A 12,106-nucleotide genomic window follows, 5' to 3' on the forward strand; every position below is an offset into this window, starting at 1 on the left:
CTAGGATGATCTGAGGATTGGAAAACCTGTCTTATGAAAGGAGACTCAAGGAACTTGGCTTGTTTACTTTAACCAAAAGAAGGCTGAGGGGAGATATGATTGCTCTCTTTAAATATATTAGAGGGATAAATGCCAAGGAGGGAGAGGAATTATTTAAGCTCAATACCAATGTGGACACAAGAACAAATGGATATAAGCTGGTTATTAGGAAGTTTAGACTCGAAATTAGGTGAAGGTTTCTAACCATCAGAGGAGTGAAGTTCTGGAACAGCCTTCCAAGGGAAGTAGTGGGGGCAAAAAGACCTATCTGGCTTCAAGATAAAGCTAGATGGGTTTATGAAGGGGATGGTTTGATGAGGTAACATGATCTTGGCAATTAACTGACCTTTCACTATCAGTGGTAAATAGGCCAATGGTGGGAAGCTAGGAGTTGCTATAGAGAACTTTTTTCTGGGTGTCTGGCTCATGAGTCTTGCCCACATGCTCAGGGTTCAGCTGATCACCATGTCTGGGGTCGGGAAGGAATTTTCCTCCAGGGTAGATTGGCAGAGGCCCTAGAGGTTTTTCGCCTTCCTCTGTAGCATGGGGCACGGGTCACTAGCGGGAGGATTCTCTGCATCTTGAGGTCTTTGAACCATCGTTTCAAGGACTTCAATATCTGAGATATAGGTGAGAGGATTATTCTAGCAGTGGGTGGGTGAGATTCTGTGGCCTGCATTGTGCAGGGAGCCAGACTAGATGATCAAAATGGTCCCTTCTGACCTTAAAGTCTATGAGTCTATGTTTGTTGACTCTCAAATACTGCTATTCTGAATAGATTGGCAAGGCACAATTTCTTTTAACAAAATCCATTTGGACTCTTCCTCAAAAAATCATAACCATTGGTAGGTTCTCAATATTCTGTTCTTTACTATAGTTTCAACCAATTTACCTGGTATAGAAATTAGGCCTACTGCCCTGTAATTGAAGCCTTCTAATAAAACAAAAGCAGCATTACATTAAGAATCTGTCAGTCATCTTGCACAAAGGCTGTTTTAAATGATAGCTTACATCCCCCAGTTCTCAGTACTGCAATTTCATATTAAGTTCCCTCAGAACATTTGGGTGAATACAATCTGGTCCTGGTGACTTACTACTGTTTAATTTATCAATTTGTTTCAAAACTCCTCTATCTGGGACAGATCCTGACATCTGTCACCTAAAGAAAACTGGCTCAGATGTGGGAATCTCCCTCTCATTCTCTTCAATAAAGACCAATGCAAAGAATTAATTTAACTTTGCTGCAACCACATTGTCATCTTTTGAGTGTTTCGTTAGCACCTTATTCATGAAGGGACCCTCCCCTCCCACTCCGAAGCAGTGAAAGTACCCTAAAAGTAAGGGGGCCACAGGCACCAAAAGTGAGGCTCCACTCCTCCTGTGCCACTCTTCTCACAATCCAATGCACTGTTTCTCCCCATCCCCGAAGGCCATGGTCAACTAAGCCACCCTGTTCTGGTGTCCCTGGCCCCACTGATTGTTTGGCAGGCTCCCTGCTTTTGATGTACTTAAAGTTGCTGTTAGCGTTTGTGTCTTTTGCTAGTGTCTCTTCAAATTCTTTCTGGCCTAATTTTAATTTTTGCAGTCAACATGCCAGAGTTTATGCTCCTGTCTATGTTCCTCAATAGGCTCCAACTTCCAATTTTTCAAAAGGTGTCTTTCTTTCTAAATTCTTCTTTAACTCTGTGGGTTTTTTATTTAAGCAATGGTGGCTTTTTTGGTCCTCTTTTAAAAAATATTTAGGGGCATATATACTTTGAGTCTCTATTATGAGGTGTTTAAAAAAGCTTCCTTGGAATGGTTTTACTCTTGTGATGGTGTCTTTTAAACTTCCATTTATCTAGCCTCCTCATTTATGCGGCGCTCCTGTTTTTAAGTTCAGCCCACCTCAGTACTATTTCGTTGGTATTTTTCTCCCACAAGGATATTAAAATCAAGTTATATTGTGGCCACTATTACTAAGCAGGTCAGCTATATTCACCTCCTGGACCAAATCTTATATACCACTTCTGACTAAATAAAGAAATGCCTGTCTCCTGCAGGTTCTAGGGCTAGCTGCTCCAAGCAGTAGACACTAATGGTTTCTAGAGATTTTCTCTCTACATCCCATCCTGAAGGGACACATTCCTAGTCAATATGGGAATACTTGAAATCCTCCACTATTGTTAGATTTTCTGTTTTTGTAGAATGTCTGATCTCCCTGAGCATTTTACAATTTCCATTCCCACTGCTATACTCTTCGGCAAGCATGGAATTCCTAATCCTAGAGCTTCTATGGTACTGTTTGATTTATTTAAAATTTTCAATATATTTGATTCTATTCTTCATGGGGTACGTCTACACTGCACACTTATTTTGAAATAAACTATTCCCAAAGAAATACTCCAAAATAGCTTATTTTGAAATAGCATGTCTACAGTACAGGGAAGCCTCAACATTAGTCTGAGGCGGGTTTCCCTAATGTGGGTGTGTTATCTTGATTTAGAGCCCCAGGATGCACTGGTGAGTATGGTCCTGGGAAGGAGCTATTTCAAAATAGCAGAAATGGAATGTCCACACTACTGCTATTCCGAAATAGCTATTTTGGAATAGGCATTGTTCTTTGTGGAACGAAGTTTACAGATTTTGAAAGAAGCCATGTGTTATTTTGAAAATATTTCAAAATAACGGAATGGCTGTGTAGACACTCGCATTGTTATTTCAAAATAACATCAGTTATTTCAAAATAACTGTGCTGTGTAGATGCACCCTATGTCACATATAGTGCCACTCTCCCACCAGTACAACACAGTCTATCATTCTTATATATTTTGTCTCCTGGTATTACCATGGCCCATTGATTATCATCATTCCATCAATTTCCTGTGAAACAATTATATCAATATCTTCTTAGTATTTACACTTCTTGCATTTGTATACAAGCACTTAAAATGTGTCAATATTTAGTGTTGTGCCATCGTGAGCTCTGTGCATTGCACTATTGCTTATTCTGTATTGGATCCAATTTAAGATGCTTAGACTTTGTCTTAAAAACCCTGATGATTTTAGGACTTGACAAATGAAAAGCTAAGAGTCTGTCTCTCTCCCTCTCCACATCAAAACATGAATAGTACGAACCAACAGGAGCAGTGCAGTAGAAGGCAGAAACAACAAAGTTCTTGCATAGTGCCTGGAATTTTCTTTTTCAGAGCATATGACAAGACTCATCTTTTTGATAATCTAAAACAATGATGTCTGAGCCAGTGAATTTTCTTCCTCCTGCCCGTATCTCCACCAAATATGCATATAACAACATCTCCCTGGAGAGAGGACTGAATACAGCCTCCCCAAGCAGATGATAATTCTAATTTTTCTATTTGGCATCTAGAAACCGAGTTAATCAGGACAACAAAAATACATAGATATGGCAGACACTGAAAGATAACTAGATGGACAACAGCATATTGGGCAATGTCAAATTATTAGGAGTCATTAACATGTTTATTGTATTAATAGGTTTAAGAGTAAACATTGCATGACTTAAAAGCTTCTCGTGGATTACTGGGCCATTAAACTTAGAGCACAAAATAACAATTATGGAACTAGCAGTGCAGTTTAGGAGACAGAAATAAATTCAATTGAAATTGTAGTGCTGTAAGATTTACAGTGAAATTAAGTCAGTGGCATTTAAAGTTTAAAGTCTCCAAAAGTTTTGTCTGACTCTTACGATCAAAACAAGCTCAACACTCTCATTTGTAGGAGATGATGATTCTTTAACTTCCCTCCAATAGTAATCATTTTGATCATAAGAGGCGGTAGTGTGAACACATCTAGGATACATGAACATTTAGAGAAAACCAGAAATCTCACTTGCAAACTATTGTTTTAGGTCTACAGAATTGAAGCAATACTGCAGTTGAAGTCTGTCCCACTGTGATCTAGTCAGATCTAATAAGCTAAGTAGGATCAGACCTATTTTGTACAAGAGTAGGGGCAGCAAGCCAGGGGCTGTATCCTACCTACGTTCTGTCCTCCCCAATTGAATGCCAGCGGGGTTCAGATTCAGCCAGAGCCTGGAGCTTGGCCAGCAACCAAGAGCCGGGGTGGCCCAGGGCAGCTGGAGCAACCTGGGCCAGCTTGGGGGCCAGGCTGGCTTACTGGACTCAGAATTGCCAACTTTCTAATTGCAGAAAACTGAACATCCTCTCCTGCTCCTACCCCACCTCTTCTCTAAGACCCCACCTTCTGCTCACTCCATTCCTCTCTCCCTCCACTGCTCATTCTCTTCTACCCTCACTCATTTGCTCATTTTCACCAGGCTGGGGCAGGAGGTGGGGCACAAGAGGGGGAGAGGATTCCACCTGGGGATGCAGGTTCATGGGTTGGGTTGGAGATGAGGGTTTTGGGGTGCCAAGAGAGCATTGGGTGGGGTGAGACTGAGGGGTTGAGGTAGAAGCTGGGCTAGGACAGGCGGTGAGTGAGGAGGAGGGGGTTTAGGTTCTAGGCAGGGAGTGTTGGCTCTGAATTGGAGCCAAAAATGAGGGATTGGAGCCAGAAATGTGCAAGAGGGCTCAGGTCTGGAACAGAGGGTGTCAGAGTAGAGGAAGGGATCTCGGGATGAAGCAGAGGGTTCAGAGCACAGGAGGAGGATCAGGATGCAGGATCTAGGAGAGAATTTGGATGAGGGAGGGGATGAGGAACAGGGGATCCGGCTGCGCTTACCTCAGATGGCTCCCAGGAAGCAACATGCCCCTCAGGAACCTAGGCAGATGGATGACCAGGCAGCATTGCATGTTGCCCCCTTCCACAGGCACCACCCCACAATTCCCACTGGCCGCAGTCCCCAATCAATGGACAGAGGGATAGGTCTCTGCTTCCGAGAGCTGTACAGAGATCAGCAGAGTAACCCTGCTGCGGTCTTAACAGCCCTGACCAGAGCTGACAAGATCCCTTTTCAGCTGGATGCCTAGCAACCCAAGGCCAGGGCTCCAGCTGCAGGAGAGAGTGAACTTGGGAGTAGGGGGACAGGCAAGCAGGTTAACTAGTCTCCCCAAAGCGGGGGCTTATCTGCTACCCATGTACAAGAGACAAAGGGAAACCTAGGCCAGTGCAGTAAGTAGTTCTGGACACTCACTTGGGAGGACTTTCTCCCCACTTTTGGAGAGTACAGGATCAATGTTCCAATATGGTGCTTGGAGGCAGTGCTCCACTGGAGTTGTTATAAAGCTATATTTTGTATTCTTATAACCTTTCATAGATCAATGTCTTTAAATAAGTCTTATCAATGCATATTCCACACTAGATCTCATAAGCCCAAGTAGACATATTGCTATGGTTGGACAGAGACCTCTTTGCTTCCCGTTCATAAACTACTCTGTAGGTACTGCAACTAAGAGTGCTGGCTGCAGCCTCTGGCTTGAAGAGGTTTCCATTATGGACAGGGTTTATAATATAGTTTAATGGCGCTCAGCACCTCCACTATACAAATTGTTTCAGCACCCCTGAATTGCTCTGGTTTTGGTGCGCATTGCTCAACAACTGCTGCATTCCACTCCCAAGGTGGCTGCATTTCAGTGAGATCGCACGTAATTTGTAATTATACAATATAAGTTAGCAGTGGGCCCAGGAAGTACAGAGCACTGCAAAACATTAGTATTTATTTAATGGAATAAGTGTGCAAAAAACCTGCTGTGCACACATTTCAGAATGGCAATGATTTCTCATTATTGCCTGATTTCTGTAAAACACCTATCTGGAAGGCAGGTGATTTTGTAGGCCAAGCCTCAGGTTTCATTTCTACCAAAACCTCTATTCGGCAGGAAGATTGACACCGGGTAATTACTAAGGCAGAAAAATTTGTCTGTTTTCCAAAACAAAGATTATAAACTATTTGATGCAAACATGCAATTGTTGGATGCTTTCCTGCAACTGGGGCAGCAGGTAGAATTTTGCAGACGAAAACATCCAAGGAAGTAGATGCAAGAAAGTACAAGTCCAGTGATTAGGGCATCAGCCTATGATTCGGGAAACCCATGTCAGTTCCCTCTGGGATTCTGGCAAATTACTCAGCATCTCTGTGCCTCAATTCCCTCTAGGGTTGCCAGGTGTCCAGTTTTCGTCCAGACAATCCGGTATTTGTGGCCACCTGTCCAGTTAAAAAAAAAAAACCCTGAAAATACCCTGCTGCATCTGGTGGGGATGGGGAGCGCGGGGATTTAAAAGCACAGCAACTTTTTTTTTTCCTCAACCAATTTTTTTTCCCCACCATGTTTGGGATTTTTTGTGAAAGTATCTGGCAACACTAATTCCCTCTAAATCAGAGATAGTAAATCCTCTCAGGGGTATCCTAAGGATAAGTGTATTACGAGGCACTCACATGCTGCAGTAATAGAAACCAGAGACCAAATGAAATTACACAGGAAAGCAGAACAGCATCCCAGACCAGAAGTCCAGAAACTTGGATTCTTTCCCAGGCACTGACACTAATATACTACCTACAATCTGAGACAAATCACTTCTCCCCTGGGTGTCAGTCTGCCTATCTGACAGAGTTGTTTACAGATTATCATATACAAAGACCCATGCAATGCTAAATATTTCTAATATTAGAGTTGCACAGTTGATTTACTGGGCTAGATTTTTCCTTTATATTACTAGACTGACTTCAGTAGATTATTCTGGCCTGTTTAACAGTGACCTGCCTCAGTTGTGTGTGTCCTTATACTCATAGATTCAAATAAATCAGAATAAAAAAAATCTACTAAGATAAGTCCCCCCCCCCCACTTCACCCCAAGTCAGGAAACAACACAGGATAAGCCACTACAGAATACCAGTAGGGCTTTGTCATGTCCAGCTTTAAAAGATCACTTAAGGGAAACTAGTCCATAAACATTAGCATCCTACTGTGAAGAGCTGTTCTCTAATATTCATTAGAAATTCAGCTTTACTTAATTTCATCACTGTCTCACTACTCCTCAACTCATCCTCTCCCTTCTGCCAACCCCTACTTATCAGCTAGGGGTAAGCAAACAATTTAGTTCTTTTGAGCTTCTCTTAAAAGTCAGTCATTCCAGACCCATTCAGTTTTGTTTCCTCCTCCTAGGTCCTACCGTTTGTCATCATCTTGCTAACACTGAGTTGTTCACAGCTGACTATAGTATTATATAGCAGATACCACAATTGCCAAAGTGCTAAAGAAAGCATCTACAGTCACCCTTCTGACATAACTTTTCATATGCAGATCCAAGTCTCATGGGCATTTGCATTACTTTATTGCATGGACATATCATATACAATCCCTTACACCCTATCACCTGTTAGGTCTCTTTCCTCTTTCTGCATTACTGATTATTTGAAAGCTGCCTGGATCACATCAGACAGGATCCGTTATTGCAAACGGCTCTCACCCACTCTTGCACAAGTTCATCACTGTATGCATCACTTACAACATGCTACACAAGTTCTTCCCCATCAGGCCTCTAGCTTCTATCTAAACACAAGGGATGAGATCTCATTTCTCTGAGATCCTAGACTTCTCTAACCTTTGCTTCTAACCTTCCCCTGCTTCCTCTTCTGGTCTCTCTTTTAACTGTCCTCAGCTGAACAAACTGAATCACTATGCAAACTGGTTAATTATCACCTCAATTAGGCTCAGGTGGAACTTTTGCAAAGTACACATAGTAATAAGTGGGCCTTAGGCTACTCACACTGTCACAGATCTCTCCCTCTCTAAAGAAAAGATCAGCAAGAGTCTCTCAAGAATAAAAAAGAGGGAAGCTAACTTGTAGGCTAAGCTTGGTAGAGAAGTGTCCTGCCTAATACTCCCTGGAACTTCTGCACAGAAGAGAACTCTGCAGGCTCTATATCAGGGGTGTGAGACCTCAGGCTCGGGGGCTGGATACGGCTCCCGGCTTGCCTGGATCCAATCCAAGGCTTAGGACCCCCTCCAGCATGGGGAAGCCCTGCTACTCTACCATGGGGCTGGAGCACACAAAATCTACCAGCGTGGGGCCCCCAGGCTCTGGTGTGCAAGGGGATTGTGGGGAGTGTTATCCTTTTCAGTCAGGGGCCACATCAATGAGGGTTTGATTTTTTTTTTTTGATTCTCACTTGTGTGTGGCCCCCGACCCAAAAAAAAAGGTTTCCCACTCCTGTTCTACAGCATTTAATTCTCTTTGGAACTGATGTGGTTAATAGAGGGACAAGATGTCCAGTTTTCAATAGGAACATCTAGTCAAAAAAGGATCCTGGTGGCTCTGGTCAGCACCGCTGACTGGGCCATTAAACATCTGGTTGTCTGGGCTGTGGAGCCAAAGGAGACTAGTCCCTACTTATTCTGAAGCAAAATGCAGGACAATGTAGCACTTTAAAGACTAACAAGATGGTTTATTAGATGATGAGCTTTCGTGGGCCAGACCCACTTCCTCAGATCAAATAGTGGAAGAAAGTAGTCACAACCATATATACCAAAGGATACAATTAAAAAAAATGAACAAATATGAAAAGGACAAATCACATTGTAGAAAAGAAGGGGGATGCGGAGGGGTTGGGAAGGGGGAGGAAGGAAGGTAAGTGTCTGTGAATTGCTGATATTAAAGGTAGGGAGAGTGGGATGTTTGTGAGTTAATGGTATTACAGGTGATAATTGGGGAAACTGTCTTGGTAATGGGTGAGAAAGTTCAAAGACTTGTTAAGTCCTTGTTGGCAAGTGTCGAATTTTAACATGAATGACAGTTCAGAGGATTCCCTTTCAAGTGCAGATGTAAAAGGTCTTTGTAGCAGAATGCAGGTGGCTAAGTCATTTAGAGAGTGTCCTTTCTGGTTAAAATGGCAAGAAACTGTTTTCTCTTTGTGATCTTGTCTGATATCTGTTTTGTGGGCATTAATCCTTTGGCGAAGTGTCTGAGATGTTTGTCCAATGTACATAGCAGACGGACACTTTCGGCACATGATAGCATAGATTATATTTCTGGATGCGCAGGAATATGTGTTCTTGATCTTATAACTCACTTGGTTAGGTCCAATAATGGTATCAGCAGAATGAATATGTGGACAAAGCTGGCAACGGGGTTTGTTGCAAGGGAAGGTACCAGGGTTGGTATTAGTGTGGTATGTCCTGTGGTGGTTGGTAAGAATCATCTTGAGGTTAGGTGGTTGTCTATAGGAGACTATGGTGTTAAAATTCGACACTTGCCAACAAGGACTTAACAAGTCTTTGAACTTTCTCACCCATTACCAAGACAGTTTCCCCAATTATCACCTGTAATACCATTAACTCACAAACATCCCACTCTCCCTACCTTTAATATCAGCAATTCACAGACACTTACCTTCCTTCCTCCCCCTTCCCAACCCCCCGCATCCCCCTTCTGTTCTGCAATGTGATTTGTCCTTTTCATATTTGTTCATTTTTTTTAATTGTATCCTTTGGTATATATGGTTGTGACTACTTTCTTCCACTATTTGATCTGAGGAAGTGGGTCTGGCCCACAAAAGCTCATCATCTAATAAACCATCTTGTTAGTCTTTAAAGTGCTACATTGTCCTGCATTTTGCTTCAACTACCCCAGACTAACATGGCTACATTTCTATCACTATTCTACTTATTCTGGGCACTGCGCTCTGCCCCATAACCAGCCAGCACTGAGGGTATGTCTACACTGCAGAGTTTTTTTGGAAAAATGGCCATTTTTCCAAAAACACTTCACTTACATCCACACTGCAATTGTGCTCTTTTGGGGGGGAAAAATCGAAAGAACAGAGATTTTTCCAACACTGATAAACCTCTTTCTATGGGGAAGAAGCCTTCTTCCAAAAGAGCTCTTCCGGAAAAAGGCATATGTGGACGGAGAAGAGGAAGTTCCTTCACAAGAAGAGGAAAAAGCACAGGTGCCCTGGTGGCCATTCCATCCATACTAATGACAGTTTACATGCAAGATAGTGTTCATTCAGTGTGGACGCTCTCTCTGAAAAAAGCAGATAGCTTTTCCAATGTGCTTTGGCAGTGTAGATGCTCTCTTTCTGAAGTTTTTTTGGAAGATCTCTTCTGGAAAAGCTTCTTCTGAAAGAAGCCTGCAGTCTAGACATAGCCTGATTCTTCACTCCCATTGCCTGGTTCCAGCCAATGAGAGCTGGGGTGTGTGCTTGTGGGTGAGAGGTGTACATGCCACAGAGTCTCCTGTTCTCCCCCTTGCTTAGGAGTTGGACCTCCTGGCTGCTTCTGGGGTGCAGCATGGAACCAAGACTGGCAGGCTGGGAGCTATCCAAGGAAAGCCTGAGCCCTGCACCCCAAACTGCCCATTCCCAACCCTAGTTCGGAGCCTGCACCCCACCCCAGAGCCCTAATCTCCCCTGCATCCCAACCCCATGCCCTGAGCTTCCCAAACTTGGAGCTCCCTTCTATATTCCAGAGCCTGCATCCCTCCCACACTCCAACCCACTGCCTCAACCCGCAGCCTCCTCCCATATTCTGAATTCCTTGGCCCCACCTCTCCCAAGCCTGTAACCCACCACTGCTTTTCCAAAGCCCCTTCATCAGCTAAAACACCCACTTCCCTCTCTCATGCAATGACACCAAATCTCTCTGGCACTAGATGTGGCACTTAGACAGAGAGACGACTAATATGATCCAAAATGGCTGAAGTACATCCTTCCCAAAACAGTGCTAATTGGATGCCTGGGGTTCTTGGGCAGGTGCTGGTGGATCGATTTGTTTCAGGAAAATCCCTCGGAATGATCTTGTGATGGGTGGGGAATCCTTCCGTTACCCCTGGCAGAAAGGACTCCGGGAGTTGTGAGAATATGCTATCTTCTCCAGAATAAGGAAGGGAATACTGTAACATTACTGGATTTTAAGGGGATCAGACAGGTCACTGTTGCACCCATTGGGGGGATGCCTCAAAGTCTGTACAAAGGGGGCCAGATGAAGTGTCAAATGAAAGCTTATGTTCTACTGATTCTATCTATGCTATTCATGTACTTGTGTGATATCTGTATGTGGAGTTATAAATATGTACTCTGTGATGCTGGAAGATTCTCTGTCTGAGACAGCAATGGGCCAGGAATGTTCAGTCAGTGACTATGCTAATTAGCAAGGCTACAGGGACAAGGCTCTCAGAGGCCAATACACACCTGAGAAATGTCTGGGACCTGCAAACCAGTCAGTATCTGATGACTGCTGACTTGGGACACAGGGATAGGTCACTGGGCCATGTTACCACCTCTAGCTTGGAAGATACCAGGGATGGATATAAAATGCCACGAGGCGGACTCCATCTTGCCTTCAATTCTGCTACTGATTCCAGATGCAGCCTCGCGAGGAACAGCAAACCAGGAAGAATCGTTGGCCCATCCTGACATAGGATGTACACCAGAGACTTAAGATAGCAGTTATAACATCTCTGCTAAGAGCCTGCACCAAGAACTTGGTGATTTGATGCATGTAATGTATTCTTAACAACCTTACTCTCATGCTTTTCTTTCTTTTGTTAATAAACCTTTAGATTTTAGATTCTAAAAGATTGGCCCAGCGTGCTCTTGTGGGTAAGATCCAAAGTGTAAATTGACTGGGAACTGTGACTGGATTCTTGGGACAGGAAGAACCTGTTCGGGGTGGGTGAGATTGGGTTTTATAACCCCTCACCTGTGTGCAGGCCCGAGGCTGATTGTGGCACAGGGAGAGCTGGACTGTCAGAGGGGTTTTGCTCGTGAGCCTTCCTATTGGTTGGACTGGCAGCTGAAGCGCTCTGCGTGACTGGTTTATGACCTGTTTGGGAACTGTCTCCAGTCTGGGGCTGTAAGGAGCCCTGGTTTTTGAGCAATTCGCCCTGAACGGACGCCCTCAGCTGTGCTCAGACCCAGCCTGGTCCATCACAAATACATAACGAGAAAACGTAACAGGGCCAACCACAATGGGTGCCTGCTCAGAGCTTCCATCTATGACTGCAATAAAAATAAAAGTGACCTTTATGTGCTATGAGTTGAGCCATAATATATATTTCCCATTAGCTTTAGTGCACACAGGAGCATAATGCAAGCCAAGGGATTCAGATAAAATGACAGCTCATCCACGGAGTCACAGGAAAAGAC

The 12,106-nt window shown here is 43.6% G+C and overlaps 1 protein-coding gene and 1 long non-coding RNA gene across 3 annotated transcripts in view; one reads left to right on the forward strand and one right to left on the reverse strand.

Annotated features, from left to right (window-relative positions):
* LOC112544631 (uncharacterized) overlaps nt 1–10,631 on the forward strand; it is a 42,058-nt gene extending 31,427 nt beyond the window's left edge. The window contains exon 3 of the long non-coding RNA XR_012903362.2: nt 10,217–10,631. This is a non-coding gene — a long non-coding RNA (uncharacterized LOC112544631). The remainder of the gene's footprint in view (nt 1–10,216) is intronic.
* The window catches only part of NRXN3 (neurexin 3), a 1,560,739-nt gene that overhangs the window by 875,373 nt on the left and 673,260 nt on the right, over nt 1–12,106 (reverse strand). The window lies entirely within an intron of this gene.

This window comes from Pelodiscus sinensis, chromosome 5 (assembly GCF_052426305.1).
Source record: "Pelodiscus sinensis isolate ZL-2025 chromosome 5, ASM5242630v1, whole genome shotgun sequence".
Lineage (NCBI taxonomy): Eukaryota > Metazoa > Chordata > Testudines > Trionychidae > Pelodiscus > Pelodiscus sinensis.